The 6,083-nt window shown below is 43.7% G+C and overlaps 2 pseudogenes across 2 annotated transcripts in view; both read right to left on the reverse strand.

Annotated features, from left to right (window-relative positions):
- The window catches only part of LOC105550294, a 931,651-nt pseudogene that overhangs the window by 907,820 nt on the left and 17,748 nt on the right, over nt 1–6,083 (reverse strand). The window lies entirely within an intron of this gene.
- LOC105550268 lies at nt 136–1,423 on the reverse strand (annotated as a pseudogene). Its single transcript, XR_001007677.1, has one exon. The product of XR_001007677.1 is annotated as a lupus La protein pseudogene (transcript).

Consider the following 6,083-nt stretch of genomic DNA (forward strand, 5'->3'; position numbering starts at 1 on the left):
TAAACAACAAAAAAACTTTTCCTTTCTCACACGTGGACACTGAAGTGAACCTAATTCGGTTTTCTTTTTAAAAGCCCCCATAAACAAAAGTAGTCTAAAACCTATTTAAAATGAATAAAAGATTGGTTTACTAAACTACTGGTCTTCAGCACCATTTTCTCTTTTCTGTTGTTTCGATATAGGTTCTTGTTTGTCTGTTTCTTCTCTTGCTCTTTTCACAAGTCCAGTTGCACCATTTTCATCATGTTCATCATTAGCAAATTTCATTTTCTTGCCCTAAAACTGTAGTTTTTCTTTAGCAGACCCAGGATAGGCAGCTTTATTACCCTTTCCTTTTCCTTTAAATCTGCAACCTTTTGACTTCCATATATTTAGGGATTCTTGTTGGTCTACTGTTACTTTCTTCAGTGCTTCTTTTTCCACCTTTCCTTCTAGTACTTCCCAAGTCACCTCTTTATTCCATAATTGTAGGTTACCATTATTTGCATCTTTGGCTTTACCCAATGCTTCCTTGGCTTTTTCTTTAAATAGAATTATTCCCTCTTTGGTCCTCTGATGAAGTCTATCCATTTTATTTCACCATGATTTGAGAAAAGGATGTGTAAATCTTCTCTACAGGTCTGATCATCTAAATCACCTGAAAACTTCAGCAAGCATCCAATCTTTTTTTCTAGAGATTTCATTTCAGCATCTTCTTCTAACTTTTGATTTGCTTCTTGCTCTCGTTTAGCTCTTAATTTAGCTTCCACTTTATTTTGTTATCTACTTCATTTATTTATTTATTTATTTAGGCAAAGTATTTATCCTTGAAAAGTATTAGCAGGCCTGTGTCTTTGTACTTCTGGCCAGGGCCCTCTACAAACTTCTTAGTAGATTCAATGCTATCAAACACAACAAAAATTGATCCCTTAAATGTTTTATGTAATGTTCTTCTCATCTGAATATTTAGTACTTGACCTTTATTTTCTAACCATTCTTTTATGTCATCGAGAGTTGCATCAGTTTGGAAGCCTTTAATATAAACAGATCTGTTTCTTCACATCATTTTTGTACTCATCAGTCACTTCAGGTAGGGGTTTGCTTGGAGACCTTCTGATTTTAGTTTTATCTTCACTAATTTCCATGAGTTCTGCCTCGGATTTGCTCAGTGTTTCCACAATTACATTAAAGTCTGTTGTTAGTTCAACCTGTTGAATTTTATCATTATCTCCAAAGATACCCAGCCTTCGTCCAGTTTTATCTGTTCCCTTAAAAGCTTGTCCCGTGGCAAATTGAAGTCTCCAAAATAATATTCAATTTGATGACAGATTTTGGCCTCCAGGGCAGCCATCTTTTCATTATCACCATTTTCAGCCATTGTGGCTGTCTTTAAAGTTCCAGTCCCACAGAGCCATGCCAAAGGCTCACAAACAGCAACAGCAACGACTCCTGCAGTGGTTTTCTTATTACTTTTTACAATTGAGTTGATTAAGGTGTGAGTTGACTATGGTACAACGCATCCGTTTCAAGTTTGATGACGTGTCTATTACTCTAAAAGGTCTTTTTATGTGCTTTGCAGTCAGTCCCACCCTCCCCCTGACCCCAGCAATCGATGATGTAGTTTCTGTCACTATATGATGTAGTTTCTGTCACTATATGTTAGTTTTACCTGTTCTAGAAATTCAGCTTGATGGCACCACACAGGATGCCCTTTTTTCATCACTCAGCATGAGGTTTTTGAGATTATCCACACTATCTCATGTGTTGTAATGTGTCCCATTTTATTGCTGGATAGTTCCGGTAATTCGAGTAGATCGCAGCGCATTCTGCTGACAGGTGAGACTGCGGTTCTGACCTGCGGGCCGCTGTGAATATGCGCAAGGGCACCTGGGCTCAGAACCATTCCCATCCACAAAGTAAGCGTGTTATGTCTACAACCGAAGACGGACACAGAGCCCCAAAGACCCTGCTTTCATCCCAAAGAACAGCACCCGACTGCGTAGAGTTTCTACCTGGCTCTGTGAGGTGAGAACATATTCCCCGCCCAGCACAGAAATCCCACAAACTCCTGTGGGGGCTGCAGTTAGAAGCAGAGGCTGTGTTAACGGTAACTCTAGAGGCTGTGGAAAAACACGAAGATTTTCACAGAGCGTGAAAAGGAGACTGGAGACCATGGACCAATCTCTGCTAAAAGCAGCCCCACGTAGAAAGGAAAGAGTTCTGGGGCCCTCGCGCTAGTTAACTTGTGTTAAACAATCTCACTACGGCTGACCCTTAGAATTTCTCTGGCAGCAAGGACAGCAACGTGTTACTTTCTGTTTCATAGCCTCCTAACTACAAGGAAAACACTTGGGATACCATCCAGGATATAACGCGGTAGAAACTAACAATAACCACTGAGTGCAGTCTATCCTTCCGCACTGAAAACAAACCAACCAACCAACCAGCAAATATATATATATAATCATAAGTATTCTTTCCAAGGGGCTCAAGAAAGAAAGAAAAACAAGAGAGTCTACATGGATGGAGTTAGCAAACAGAGAGTGGGGATTGTAACCATGGCCCAACTTATTTTCTCTAATTACCTGAAGTTGATTCCACATCTGGTTACACCTTAAGGCATTTAGCAATATTCTCAATATCTAGACCAACAAAACTCTGAAGCGAGAGGGACTCCCAAGACAGTAGCAGTGGGAACAGAGCAGAGTTCAGAGAGCAAAGAGCAGATGGGAATGGAAGGACCTGGCAGGGTGGCAGCCCATGAGACACAGAGGTAAGACCAGACAGATGTGACAGCAGCTGCTGGAGAGAACAAATAGGGAAGAGAAAAGCAATGGGAGAATGAGCTGTCATCATAGACAGAAATAAGGAGCGAGTGCAGCTAACAGCCATAGATGTGATTACCTTCATAGCCTAAGCTTGCAGGCCAGGGAATCTGCATGCCAGTCTCCACTTGCTGAACGGCAGTTTTCTTTTGATCATCTTTGGTTTTAGGACACTTGAGGCATGAATGTGGCCAATGACTTGATACCCATGTGTGTTGTCAGCTGAGTCTTCAAGAGCCTCACCTTCCAGCTGGGGAGGGTTCTTCATTCCAAGGGAAGGCTCTAAACCCAACTCTGAAAATGAAACCACACCCAACAGCGTTCACTGTCATCCATGATCTTACTGTGACTTTCTCTTCCACCCAAGAGGATCATCAGAGAAGGAAAGTGGCCTTGAACAAGAAAGTCCGAGGGGTAAAGGGAAGTCAAGGAAGACATTTTGGTATTTTCTGCATTGTTGATTTTTCATGCATCGCCCAGTAATGACAAGATTGCCAGGAGGAAAAGGTGATCCCAATTGAGGTAGACAAGGCAAAGGCAAGGAAGTCACACTGGATACAGGCTGTGTTTTGGGAGGGAGGAGATTCTAAAAATCAAGCAAAATCAACATTAAATGAACATATGAGAGAAAAGAATTGGAAAGACTAAACATGGGATATTGATGAAATGATCATACAGATATGTATACAGCATATATACACATTTTATTAAAAATACATGCCAAATATGCATAATGTACATGACAAATGACATAAATGCATATATTTATATATAAAAATCTATTGGAAGAAAGTATTACATAGGGATGTGGTGGATGTTGAATTAACATTATAATCACTAACACTATAATCTGGTCCATTGAAACTGGGAAAAAATTCAAAAATATAAGATGAATGAGAGAGAGAAGACATGGTGAGAAACAAATGCCCTATTAGACAGCAGGGAGAAGTCACCAGGTAAAGGAGAACGAAACAAAAGGCATTCATTCTGTCCTCTTGCCTGGAGCCTGGTTAGTGCTCTGGACTCCTGGGGAAGCCAGCAGGTGAGAGTGTTGGAGCCAGCGGGGTGAGTCCTGACTGGGAATCCATGGAGAAGCAAAAGAGAAATCAGTTTAAATACTCAAAGTTATCAGGGCACGTGTCAGGGACTACGCATCCCCTGACACTCAATGAGCATCTTTCATGTGTCCTCTCCACGGACCCAGATGTTGCTCATTACCTCACGTGACCCTCCTTCCTCCTGAGGACTTGGGTCTCCTTATTCCTCAGCTGAGGGCATCGCCTGACAGATGAACAGCAGGCAGCCCCAGGGGATCCAGGAGGAGATGTTGAGTGGGATGGAGAGTAGGATGAACACGACCCAGGGCTTTAAGGAAATCTGAGCAGAAGTGGATCCCTGGGAGAAGGAAACTGAGGACATGGCCGTGGACATGAGTGGAGATGACGAACTAAATGGAGTTTCATAAAAGAGACAGATTTGTACACTTTCCAAGAGAAGGTTGCCGTTTTATTCTTTTATTTCAAAACAAAGGGGGAAAAAACAGAGCAAGAAACTGGGTATATCAGGAGACTGACTTGTGGGCCCAGGATTGGCACTTTTGCTGAATGTGCCTAATAGGTTGCTACTGAAAGTGCTCGATAGGGGAAAATTGACTTTAAAAGGGACGCTGACGGAGAGGAAGAAAACTGGCAAAAGAGACTTTCTAAGAAAACACAGGAAGGGGGTCCCTAGAAAGTAGAAATCCTAACAGTTACTCCTCCTCAGTTGAAACAACGAATGTCAAGTCATTTCCTAAGTGCTAACTTACCAGAAAGATAACAGAATTAGATAACATCTATTCATAGATTTATTGAGCAATTTTAACTGAATTAGCCCTTTGGAAATTATCATAATTAATGTTATCAACAATGATTGAATGTAGATATTATTTTTCAAGTCTTTCAGATGACAGAACTGAGATGTAAATGCCAACACCACAAATGACTTGGCTGAGATGAATAATGAGTAAGGGTTAAACCCAGGACCTGAGAGCAGATTTGATCCTAAACCCCAGGCTCTTGCTCACTCACTGGGCTGCAACATTGTGGATTTCTACTTGACTCTGAGGGAGCATGAAGAGACCCCATTGCCTCCTCCCCTCACAGCACCATGATCACCAACACCCGGATTAGAGCTTCCTGGTCCCCTTTCCTTCCCTACCTTGGAAGGGCCATTGCTTCCCAGGATCAGCGTTGGCTGTGAAGCTGCAGGTGGTGGAGGAAACGCCCCGCCTGGCTAAGCCATAGCCACAGTCAAACCCTTGATCCAGCTGCAGTCGCAGACAATTGGGCACCAGGGTTCTCGGCTCTGGCTGTGCCTGTGAAGCCTGCACTTCTGACCGGTGGTGGCTCAAGTCTCCACTCCAAGGCCCGTAAGGACAGGCTGCCTGGGTGGGAACTGAAAGGAGAAGGGGCTTCAGTAGGAACGCTCTCAGTTTTCCCTTTGTTAATCATGCCCAGAACACCCATCTCTGGCATTTCCGCCTCTGAGGTAAAAGCCACCCAGTGGCCCAGGACGCAAAGACAGACATCATGTAAATGGGTGATGTCACTTCCTGTCTGTGCCTGGGGATGCTGAGATGGAAGGTACCCAGGCTGGATGTCACTGAAGTGAAAATCCCCCACTTCAGCCTAGAGGGCTTTGGATTGGCTAACAAGGCCAAGCCAATTATTCTGTTATTATTAATCTCCATCCTGCAGCCTAGAAAGAATGTTCTGGAGAGCCTTCAGAGCATAGGAAATGCTGTTTTTCTCAACACACAGGAGTATAAGAACAGGGGAGGACTTAGAGCCTCCAGGCTTTGGGAAGGAACCGTAGAAAAGGGTTTTGGGACACTGTAGACCAGCAGTCTCCAAACTTTTTGCCCCAGGGACTGGTTTCATGGAAGACAATTTTTCCTTCTATCAGGGGTGGGGGACGTGAGAAGAGGGAAGGATCATTTCGGAATGAAACTGTTCCACCTCAGATCATCAGATATTAATTAAATTCTCGGCCGGGCGCGGTGGCTCAAGCCTGTAATCCTAGCACTTTGGGAGGCCCTCGAGACGGGCGGATCACGAGGTCAGGAGATCGAGACCATCCTGGCCTGACACGGTGAAACCCCGTCTCTACTGAAAAATACAAAAACTAGCCGGGCGTGGTGGCGGCGCCTGTAGTCCCAGCTACTCGGGAGGCTGAGGCAGGAGAATAGCGGGAACCCGGGAGGCGGAGCTTGCAGTGAGCTGAGATCCGGCCACTGCA

Source organism: Mandrillus leucophaeus, unplaced genomic scaffold (genome assembly GCF_000951045.1).
Source record: "Mandrillus leucophaeus isolate KB7577 unplaced genomic scaffold, Mleu.le_1.0 Scaffold475, whole genome shotgun sequence".
In the NCBI taxonomy this organism is placed as follows: domain Eukaryota; kingdom Metazoa; phylum Chordata; class Mammalia; order Primates; family Cercopithecidae; genus Mandrillus; species Mandrillus leucophaeus.